The sequence below is a fragment of the Cryptomeria japonica genome, chromosome 10 (assembly GCF_030272615.1).
Source record: "Cryptomeria japonica chromosome 10, Sugi_1.0, whole genome shotgun sequence".
NCBI lineage: Eukaryota > Viridiplantae > Streptophyta > Pinopsida > Cupressales > Cupressaceae > Cryptomeria > Cryptomeria japonica.
Window position 1 is genome coordinate 853,441,235 of NC_081414.1, and position 12,760 is coordinate 853,453,994.

Sequence of the window (12,760 nt, forward strand, 5' to 3'; positions counted from 1 at the left end):
TTTAGAATGTAATACCGGATTCTTAGATATATCAATTGTTGCAGTATTATCACAATACATAGTTATGGGTTCCTTGCATTTTACCTTTATGTCCTTCAACATTTTCTTAAGCCATAGTACCTATGTACAATTAGTTGTTGTTGCAACATATTCTGATTCAGCTATTGATAAAGATGTACAACTTTGTTTCTTACTCAACCAAGAAATTAATCTGCTTCCAAGAAAAAATGCTCCATCGATGGTGCTTTTTCTATCATCCACATCTCCTACCCAATTTGCATATGTGTATGCACATAATTCAAAATTTTCATCTCTAGGATACCATAAGCCAAGATTTGTAGTGCCTTGTAAGTACCGGAATATCCTTTTTACTGTTGATTCATGATTTTCTCTAGAATTACTCTGAAATCTTGAAAAAATACATACTGCATTCATGATATCAGATCTGGTTTTTGTCAAATACAGTAAACCTCCTATCATAGATTTGTACCTAGTCAGATTAATAGGTGTAGATTCATCCCTTAGTGATAATTTGTCATTTGTAGTCATGGGTGTGCTTACCGGTTTAGAGTTTTCCATCCCAAATTTCTTTAGTAACTCCTTCAAGTACTTGGATTGATTAAATAATATAACTTTATCAGTCTGTGAAATCTCTAAAAAGAATTTTATTTCTCCAATCATAGACATTTCAAATTCTTGTTGCATTTCAATAGAAAAGTCTTTACATAATCCATCTTCTCCTCCAAAGATTATATCATCAACAAAAACTTTTATAGCCAAGATTTCATCATTAGTCACTTTATAGTATAAGTTGTTGTCAGCATTACTTTTAGAAAAACCAATCTTCAAAAGATACTTATCCAATCTTGCATACCAAGCTCTTGATGCTTGCTTCAACCCATACAAAGCTTTCCTTAACCTACAAACCATATCTTTGTTATCTGTTAAAGAAAATCCATCAGGTTGTTTGATGTAAACTTCTTCTTCAAGATCTCCATTTAGAAATACACATTTAATATCCATTTGATATACTTTGTAGTTCTTGTGTGCTGGAAAAGCCAAGAATAATCTGACTGCCTCAATTCTAGCTATCGGTGCAAAGGTTTCATTATAATCAATTCCTTCTTTCTGAGAATATCCCTTACACACTAGTCTTGCTTTATTTCTGATTACCTTACCATCTTCATTAAGTTTATTTCTGAATACCCATTTAGTTCCAATCACATTTTTGTCTTTAGGTCGGGGAACTAATGTCCATGTGTTATTCTTCTCAATTTGCTCTAATTCTTCTTCCATAGCTTTAATCCAGTGTTTATCTTCACATGCCTCATTAACTAATGATGGTTCAATTTGAGAAATAAGACATACCTCTTCATTTTCCAGTCTTCCTCTTGTCATAACTCCTTTATACTTGTTTCCAATTATCTGATCTTCAGAGTGATTCAGTCTTACATACCGAGGTGTCTTCGTTTGCTATTGTTCCTCAGTTACAGTGGAATTTTCAGATGATATCGGTGTAATTGGATCTTCATTAAGTATCAGTGGGTTCAATGTAGGTTCATTTGTCAGTATGTATGTTGTTGGTTCAAAGTCTATATACCTTGAAGTTCCTTTGAATTGTTCATCAATCTTCACATTTGTACTCTCAACAATTTTTTGCAATCTTTTGTTAAAACATTTGTATGTCTTGCTCTTAGATGAATAACCAAAAAATATTCCTTCATCACTTCTAGGATCAAATTTGCCAATATACTCATCTCTTCTGATATAGCATTTACTTCCAATTATTCTGAAGTATTTAAGAGTAGGAGTAATACCAAACCATAGTTCATGAGGGGTCTTACCGGTTTCACCTTTGATGTGAACTTTGTTGAATGTATAGACTATTGTTCTTACTGCCTCTCTCCAATATACATGTGGTAGATTTGCTTTAGATAACATACTTCTAGTTGCATCCAAGATAGTTATGTTTTTCCTTTCTACAACTCCATTCTGTTGTGATGTCCGGGGTGCTGATAACTGTCTTCTAATTCCATTCACTTCACTGGAATGCATTAAATTCCTTAGATGTAAATTCTCCTCCTTGATCTGATCTTAGACATTTGATTTTCTTGCCAGTTTCATTCTCTACCATTGCTTTGAATAGTTTGAACTTCCCAAGTGCTTCTGATTTTTCTCTGAGAAAAGTAACCCAACACATTCTAGAATAGTCATCAATGATTAGCATGAAATATCTATCACCTTGTAAACTTTTAGTTCTTGCTGAACCACATAAATCAGTATGAATTAAGTCAAGAGCATTATTGGATTTTTTTGGAATACTTTTAAAATTTTCTCTAACTTGTTTTCCTAATTAACATTCCTTACATGCTGGATTGTGAGGCTTAACAATATTAGGTAAATCTCTAACTGCCTTAGTAGTACTGATTTTTACCATGCAATCAAAATTTACATGACAGAGTCTCTTATGCCATAGCCAACTTTCATCAATGTGTGCAATTAAGCATGTCTTTTCATTGTTATTCAAATGAAAGATGTCACCTCTAGTTTGATTACCAGTTGCAATTTCCAAACCAGTTCTGTTCATAATTTTTCATTTACCATTCTTGAACTGTAACTGAAATCCTTTCTCAACTAATTGACCAACACTCAAAAGATTATGCTTTAAACCTTCTACATAGTAAACATTGTCGGTATTATTCTTACCATCAAGAGATATTGTACCTTTACCTTTGATCAAACAAGCTTTATCATCTCCAAATCTTACTAGACCTCCACTATATTCCTAAAAGTTCAAGAATTTTCTTTTATCACCAGTCATATGATGTGAGCATCCCGAATCAATGATCCATTCATCCTTAACTTCAATTTTAGCTACCAAGGCCTGCTCTATCAGTTGAATAGTAGGTGTTGGTTGATCTTCTGTTATAGCAACAAAGACCCATCCATTGTCTGCTGGATCCTCATCACAATCATTAGTGACTACTTCATCATCAAGATAACAAGATTTATCTTTATTCTTCTTAGATCTATATCTCTGATATTCAAGGTTAGGCTTGTATGTTCTCCTAGCTTCTTCTCTTAGTATAGCATGTCTATCAGGGCATCTCGAAGCCATATGACCAATCTTATTATAGTTAAAATATTTAAAGGGTGCTTTACCTTCATACTTACTTTTGATTGGACCTTTAGGCATTTTCCTTGCAAATAGTGCTTCAAGTTCTTCAAGTTCTTCATTTTCTCTACTGCTTTCTTCAAGTTCTCTTGCATAAACGGCTTTCCAATCAAATTTATCAAATGATGGTGTAGATGATGTTGATGCCTTAAAATCTAAATCAATCTTTATAGTAGCAATAGGACCAAATTCCTCAATTTCAAAAGATGAAAGTTTTCCAATCAATGTATCCCTAGTTACTGATGTATTAGGCATTGTTCTTAACTCATTTATAGTAGTAGTTTTCATTTTATATGCCAATGGCAATCCTCTTAAAAATTTTGAAACAATTTCATCTTCACTTAAGGTTCCTCCACAACATTTAATACCCAAAATAATTTCATTTACCCTTTCCATAAAAGCATAAATCCTTTCATCTTCTTCCATTTTCAAATTTTCATACCTGACCTGGAAGCTTTCAAGTTTTGCAATTTTGACTATGGAATCTCCTTCATTCAGTGTTTCCAAATGATCCCAAATATCTTTAGCAGTTGATCTATCTAATAATCCCATGATTTTCTGATTTGATAATGTGCTCAAAAGTGCTTCTCTAGCTTTCCAATCATTTTCCTCATTTTTTCCTAAGGTAGGTGGATTAGGCGGACTGGGAGTAGGAGCAGGATAGCCATTCTTTGTAACTTCCCAAATGTCCTTTCCAATGCAATTTAGATGTGTCTCCATCCTGATCTTCCATATGCCATAGTTGGGTCCATCAAGTTTAGGACTATCCTTCTTGAAATAGTTAGTAGACATTGGATCTCCTCAAGCTGTTAAACTTCTGCAAAAGAGGACTAAGCTCTAATACCAATTGTTAGGTCCCAGAGACAACTGAGAGGGGAGGGGGTGAATCAGTTGTCAAATAAGTTCAAACCAAAACCAACTTAACCAATTTAATGCTTAATACTGGTAAACCAGCCTTTTATGCCAGTAGACAGTTTTATTAGTTAATTGCAATACCGGTAAAGATTAATGCATGAAATAGAAAGACAATAACATCCACAATACATAACACCAATATTTGTACGTGGAAACCTTGTAAGGGGAAAAACCATGGTGGGAAACCTTACCCACAATCAGATAATACTACTATAGATAGTATGTGTATACAAATGGGGTCTGCACATGCAGAAAGGCCAAGCACTTAGAGCTCACTGCTCAAACACAAATAGGAGTCACACTAACTACAATTGGATGGTTAAATCCAATAAGGATGTACTTCTCAAAATAGCATCTTACTATGCTGGATTCAGTACCAGTGTAGTTCTGATTGTCTTCACAAAAACCTTGCTTCACCTTCAAATGATGTCTGCATGTATAGTTCTGCTTATTCTCGCATATACCAAATTATTTCTTCCTTCACATTCCACATTTGATCTTACAAATAAGATCTTACATTTATATCATAACCTAAGACCAATTTTAGTAGGTCAACTCTAAAGGATATTACAATAAGATCAATTTACAAATAAAACAATATCTAATGCAATAACCAATTCAACATGTCGGCTTGATGCATTTAAAACAATAATAAAACATCTCCATAGTGTGTCGTGCTAATCTAGAATAGATAAGCTTGCTAGTGTATAACATGGACCTATTTGTTGGTAACAACAAATATGCAAACACAAATATGCCAATGAACAAATCTCCAAGACAAAGTGTCCAAATGATGTCTTCGACATAACCAGGTGCTTTCCATAGCATTCCAAGTGCCGGTGAACATTATATCTTGCCTGTGTATCAGATACCGGTGATTGTGCATAAGTCACTTGCTTGCCGGTGAACATTGTCGATTCTCCAAAGTGCTAGAATTGATAAGTGTTGATAGGTGTTGACATCAATGACAAAACTATACCAAAAAAACAACAACCACTTCAACAAATCTTGCTAGTGCCAGCCAAAAGCCAACACAACCACAAACAGAATTAAGTCAACCAAACTATGAGAAAAACATTACAAAACCTTATAACAACACAACTTATGCCATTAGATGAAGGTGATAGACTCCCACATCCAAACATCAGAGATTTTTTGGGATCCCCTACCCATATACAAAAAAGTGAGGCAGTAAAAGGCTAGCCTGACCCTTAACCAAAAACAATAACAAACTAAATTAGGCCCTTCAAAAATGTCAGCATCCAGCCAGAGATAAGCAAGAGGGTTTTAAAAGGCTCCCCTAACCTTCAATATGGGTTTTAAAATGGCTCCCAAAACCACTAAAAATTGAACCAAAATATGGGGGTTTGAAAGGGTCCCCTAACCTTAGAAATGGGTTTTGAAGTGGCTCCCAAAACCACCAGTCTAAAGCTAGCACCCTCGAAGCATCTGAAAAACCATACCTCTAATACAAAATCATCTATCCACCTCAATAGGATAGGAATACCTAGGTTGTACTACAACACCCAGCTCCACCTTAATAGGAGGTAGGTTATCTCCAAAACCATCCATCTCCACCATCAGAGAAGGAAGGGCTACCTCAATAAGGCTAACTAAAGAGAACCCAAGTTGTTCAGAGAGGGACAGCCAAGAGATATTACAAGCAAAACCATGATTGGACTCAAGAAGACCAAGGATCGTACGACATAAAACCATGATTTACACTCCTCAGAAAAATGTTGTTGTTGAATGCATGTAGAGAAATCTTCTAGAGAGACCAAGGAGCATGCTCAGTAATGCCAAATTGTAACAAAAGTTATGGACATAAGAAGTTATTACAACATGCTATTTGGTAAATCAGTCACCATCAGTTACAATAGATTTTAATATTCCTAAAGAGGTATGGATAGGTCATTCATTTGATTATTCAAATCTTAAATTTTTTGATTGTGATGCTTATGCTCTTGATTCTAAAGATCACCTTTCTAAATTAGACACTAAATCCAAGAAATACTCCTTTGTTGGTTATGGTGATGGTGTTAAGGGATATAGATTGTGGTACCCTACTGTCCATAAAATAATCATTAGCAAAGATGTAGTATCTGATGAGTCTTCTCTAAAAAAATTAGACAGTGCAAAAAATAATTTGCAATAGCAATAAGTACCACAATATCAACAAGTTCAATTGGAGACTCATCCATCTACTAAAAAGATGGAGAAGGAAAACCCATCTAAAGAAGAAGGCGGAGATTTAGAAGACATACAGGAAAATGTGGAAACTCCACAACCATCTCTAAGGAGATCTAAACGAGTCATAAATCCTCCTGAAAGGTATGATGATTTCATTTCATCAGTTGCTCTAATATCTAACAATGGGGAACCAAGTTTTTATCAAGAAGCAGTGAATGGCATTGAAAATTCTAAATGGAAATTAGAAATGAAAGAAGAAATGGATACCTTAGAGAATAATAAGACATGGGACTTGGTAGAACTTCCAAAGGGAAGGAAAGTTGTTTGTTGCAAGTTCGTCTAAAAATTGAAGAAGGGTGTTGATGATTAAATTGTAAGGTACAAAGCAAGGTTGGTAGCAAAATCATATTCTCAGAAAGAATGTATTGATTTTCATGAGTTTTTATCACCAGTTCTTAAGATTGTTTCTATTCAAGTTGTATTAAAGCATTAGTTGCATTAATTGACCTTGAGTTAGAGGAACTAGATGTTAAAAGGACATTTTTACATTGAGACTTGGATGTGGAGATAAATATTGACCACCCAAAATGGTTTGTTCAATATCGCAATAGAAAAGTTGTTTGCAAACTCAAGAAGCCATTGTATGGCTTAAAGAAGTCACTGAGGTAGTGGTACAAGAAGTTTGATTCATTCATGGTGAGCCAAGACTTTGTTAGAAGTGAGTATGACCATTGTGTTTACTTTAAAATTTTGGAAAATGGTTTATTCATTATCTTGGTGTTATATGTTGATGATAAGCTTGTAACAAGTAAAAGCATGGCTGAAATCAATAAGTTAAAGGCTCAGTTGGTTTGGACATTTGATATGAAGGATTTAGGAGCAGAAAAAAAATGGGCATAGAGATACATAGAGACAGTAAACACGGTAAGATTTGGTTATATCAGAGCAAAAATATGTAGAGAAGATCCTCATAAGATTTGATATGCAAGATTTGAAACCTGTAAATATCCCTTTGGCTTCCCATTTCAATATTTCTTCAAGTTTATGTCCAAGTGCTAAGAAAGAAAAGGATGATATGTCTCACGTACCATATTCTAATGTAGTAGGAAGTTTAATGTATGTGATGGTATGTACAAGACCAAGTATTTTACATGCAATTGGTGTTGTCAGTAGATACATGGAAAATCCAAGTAAAGAGCATTGGGCAACAGTGAAATGGGTGCTTCATTATCTCAGAGGAAAAATTGGTTATTGTAATACCTATGATGGTTGTAGTGGTTCAATGTGTGGTTATGTTGATTATGATTTTATAGGTGATTTGCACAAAAGGAGATCTACATCAGGTTATATATTTACTCTTGCAGGTGGAGCTATTTGTTGGATTTAAAATCTTCAAAAAACAATTGTTTTATCTAAAACTAAGCCAAAGTATATGGCTATCTCACATGCATGTAAAGATGCAATTTTGTTGAAGGCTTTTTTGGGCAAGCTTGGAAAAGTGCAATACAAAGTGATTATATTTTGTGATAGTCAAAGTGCTATTCATTTGGCTAAAAATATAGCTTATCATAGTAGAACCAAGCATATTGAAATTAAGTACCATTTTATAAGATAGGTTATTGATGGAGGTGGACTAATCCTTGAGAAGGTTCATACACCTAAAAATTGTGTAGACATGTTTACTAAACTAGTATTGGTAGACAAGTTAAAGTGGATTGTCTCTTCTCTTGGCTTGCAAAAGGGGTAATGTTTGTAATTAATTTTTGTTTTTGTAATGTAATCTAATTGTTGTATTTATATTTACAAAATCATGCTACCAGAGAGAATAGTTGTGATGCGCACTTCTGCCTTGTGAGAAAGTCCAGGACTACTTTCTTTTAAGGAGTTTTTTCTTTGTAAGAAATTTCCTACTTTCTTTTAAGGATTTGCATAGGTTATTTCTATGATTGGTAGTGATTGCATTTAGAAGAACTTTTGTATATATATTCATTGCCTGTGAAGGAAAAAGTAATGTAATTGTTATTGTTCTACTTGCAAAATCAAATTGCAAGAGATAGCAATTGTGAAGTTTGTAATTATTTTCTTTTGAGCAATGAGAATGTTCATACCTTGCCCCATGGATGTTTCCTTGGAATTTTGTCAAGGTTTTACCATGTAAATTTTTGTCTTGTGTGTTGTTTTGTTTTTTATTAAGGCAAAAACAGGTTTTGAGGGGGACCGAAAACCCCGAACAACTAGTTTTGAAGGGACCCAGAACCCTCAGATTTTACCAAGATCTGGAACCTACAAAGGAACTTCTGCCAAGAAGGATAGGCAAATAAAATTAGTAGATCACTTCAACAAATCTTGCTAGTGCCAACCAGAAGCCAATGAAACTGCATAGAAAAATAAGTCAACCAAACTACGAGAAAAACATTACAAAACCTACTAGCAACACAACCTATGCCATTAGATGAAGTTGATAGACTCCCACATCCAAACATCAATGAGTTTTTGGGATCCCCTACCCATATACAGTAAAATCAGGTAGCAAAAGGCTTGCCTAACCCTTAACAAAAAACAATCACAAACTAAGCTAGGCCCTTCAAAACTATTAGCATCGAGCTAGAGATAAGCAAGAGGGTTTTGAAAGGCTCCCCTAATCATAAATTTGGGTTTTAAAATGGCTCCCAAACCATTAAAAACTAAACTAAAATATGGGGGTTTTGAAAGGGTCCCCTAACCTTAGAAATGGGTTTTGAAGTGGCTCCCAAAAACACCAGTCTAAAGCTAGCACCTTTAAAGCATTTGAAAACTGCACCTCTAATAGAAAAGCATCTATCCACCTCAATAGGATAGGAATACCTAGGCTGCACTACAACACCTAGCTCCACCTCAATAGGAGGGAGGTTATCTACAAAACCATCCATCTCCACTATCAGTGAGCGAAGGGCCACCTCAATAAGGAGAACTAAAGAGAACCGAAGTTGTTGAGAGAGGGAGGTCCAAGAGGTATTGGAAGAAAAAACATGATTGGACATAAGAAGACAACTCATCATCAAATATTCCAACAAACTCCAGGGCAGAACACTATCTAAAGGAACTAAAAGAAACCCCAAAGGGCCTGTCAGATCAACCAACCAAAAGAGGGGAAAGGGTACTAGAAGAAAATAGTGCATCCCCACCCTCATCCCCTTGAACTAGGGTTCTAGAAAAGGCATTGTCGCAATGGGAAGGAGAAAAGAAACATCAAAAAAAACATCCCACCCCAAGGAAAGAAAACAATCCAAGGGGAAGGGAGAGCACACAAACCCTAGGAAGACCACATTGCTGAAGTTCCACTTGGGTCCCAAATCAGAGGGAGGGTCTTCCAAAGGATGCAAAAAATATAGCCACAGCTAGCCCATAGACAAAAAATGCAGCCTCAAAGAAGGAGGACAACAAATCTATGGAAAGAAGCAAGGCAACCCTTCTGACTAGGGTGCGTAGCCAAACCTAGAGGGGCACTCCATGAAACACAAGTTTTGACCAAACTGGCCCCATCCAAGACAACCGACTCACCATCATGAAATCCATTACCTCATAACTGATAGGAGAAGAAACCAGAGTCCGCATAACACAAAGCGTTCAAATAGGCATTAGCCACCATCCAAATAGCAACCAACTGGGCCAAGTGGGAGCAAATATGAGTCAAAAAAAACCTAGTCTTAGAAAACCTTCAGTCGAAGTGGTAGAGACAATAAGAATAGCTGACTCCCCATTCCAATCTTTTCCATCAAACACTCCAAAAGCCCCATCCTTTCCTCCACCATCATGCTTTGAAATAGCAAGAAGGAATAGAGAACAACAACCTACAAAATGGGGACCAAGAGAAGCTTCGGTATCAACCAAAGCCCATGGTAGACTAGAGACACCCACTTTAGGCACACCCACCTCAGCAACAAAGTCATCTTCATCCTTCCCTTCTATATCCCCAGTAGCTTCTTCACCAATAGAAACCCTAGCCCTTGTCCAACTCTTGCTAGCCATTATTTGCCCCTTGTGTGTTATTTTGGTTTTCATTTCTTTTCTTCAATATTTCATTGCATCTAACTTGTTCTGTAATATTTAGTTATTTGGGTTTTTCACTTTCGCTTACATAACAAGTGATAATAGAGTAATTATATTTGTAGTGGCTATGTTAGAATTTTGTGTTGAGTTTTCCAACATCAAATGGTGAAGGTTTCAAACACTAGGTTCAAGGTGGAGAAATTTAAGGGCAAAAATAATGTTAAACTATAGAAGCTCAAGACATGGGATTTGTTAGTGCACTAAGGATTTCACAAGGCATTGGCTGGAAAATCAAAGAAACCTACAAATATGTCTGATAAGGACTAGGAAGATCTAGATATGAGAGCTCTAGTTGAAGAGGCAATTGTATAGTTTTCAAATGGAGGTACAAAAATTGTCAATCACTTAAATTTTTTCAATACTCTTATTTGTCAATTCGGAAGTATGGATGTAAAAATCGAAGATAAAGACAAACAAGGAACACTATTATGTTCTTTGCTCAAATCTTGGAATCACTTAAATACTTCTATTAGCTTTAGTACAACTAATTCTCTTGAATTTGATTATGTTGTGGGAGCTTTGTTGTCTAAAGAGGTGCGAAGGAAGTCTAATACGAAAACCTACACACTTGAAGCAATGATGGCTAGAGGTCGATCCATAGAAAAGGGAGAAGATTCAAGAGGTAAATAAACATCCAAGTCAAGAGGCAAAAAGGGTGTAAAATGTTGGTATTGCAATAAATCAGGGCATCTCAAGAAAGATTGTTGAAAAAGGAAAGAGGAGAATGATGGATCTAAAAATGAAGAAAAAATTGTTGAGACTATCTCAAGTATGGTTGGTGAACTATTATATATTTGTATTATCTTACAACAACAAGATGAATGGTTTTTAGATTATGGTGCTTCTAATCACATGTGTCCTCATAGGAGTAGATTTTCCACTTACTAATCTATTAATGGAGGTGTTGTTCTTGTGGGAAATAATTCTTCTTGTAAGACTGTTGGAGTTGGGAGCATTAGAATCAAGATGTTTTATGGTGTTGTAAAGATGTTAACAAAGGTAAGAAATGTACCAAAACTGAAAAAGAATTTGATTTCCTTGGGTGTTTTGAATTCTAGTGGTTATAATATCTCTTGTTAAGGTGGAGTACTTAAAGTGTCCAAGGGTATTTTAGTTGTCATGAAGGCTACATAAGTCAAAATATTTACAAGCTAAAAGGGATTATTGAGGCAAATGGGGCAGTGGTAGCTAAGTAAGCAAATGAATCTACTCATTTAAGGCATCAATGATTGGGTCATATGAGAGAGAAAGGGCTAAAGGTACTGGTAAACCATAAGTTACTTCCAAATTTAAAATATTCGAATTTAAATTTTTGCAAGCATTGTATCTTCAGGAAGGAATGCAAAAAAAAGTTTAAATTGAGTAGTCATACAAGTAAAGGAGTTCTACACTATGTCCATTTAGATATTTCAAGTCCATCCTCTATACTTTCTTTTGGAGGAGCATCATATTTTGTGACATTTATAAATGACTACTCCAGAAAGTTATGGGTATATTTTATTAAAATCAAAGTTGATGTGTTTGGTGTATTCAAGCAGTTTAGAGTTTTGGTTGAAAAGAGTACAAAAAAATCAATCAAGTGTTTAAGAACAAATAATGGAGGTGATTTCAAATCTTTGGAGTTTGAAAATTATTGCAAGGCTAAGATCATAAGTCATAAAACCATGATTTAAACTCAACAAAATATTGTTGTAGAATGCATGAATAGGAATCTTCTAGAGAGACCAAAGAGCATGCTCAGTAGTGCCAAATTGCAGAAAAAGTTGTGGACATAAGATGTTAATACAACATGCTATTTGGTAAATTAGTCACCATCAGTTACAATAGATTGTAATATTCCTAAAGAGGTATGGAAAGTGTTTGTTATGCCTAGCATATCTGTTTCCTCATTTAGTCTCAAAGCTAGAAGAAGAGAGAAAAATAGGGCTCAAAGCTATAGAGGTCCTGAGGGTGGACTTCAAAGAGCCTCAAAGGGACTTCATTATTATGCTCAGCAGGGCCTTTGGCAAGCCTGACTGCAAGCATTTCCACCCCTGGATGTTCCAATTTATGAGTACCATATTGGTAGGGAAGCAATATTTTGATTGGCCACAAATCCTTTTTGACAATATTTGTAAGCAGATAAAGGAGGTGCAGCATACCCAGAAGTTCTTTTTCATGTCCTATGTCATTTGGGTAGCTACCAGAGTTGGAAAATTTCCCAGCCTACAGGTAGAAGGACAAATAGGAGAAAAGGAAGGATAGAAGAAGATATGGGAGTATTATTCCCAACTTACTCTACCCAATTCTAAGGTACATTTAAAAATAGTTAATCATGCCTTTATTTTCCTAATAATCATCAAATTAACAGGGGATACAGGATATCGAATTAGCCCTGAGGCTATGGATATC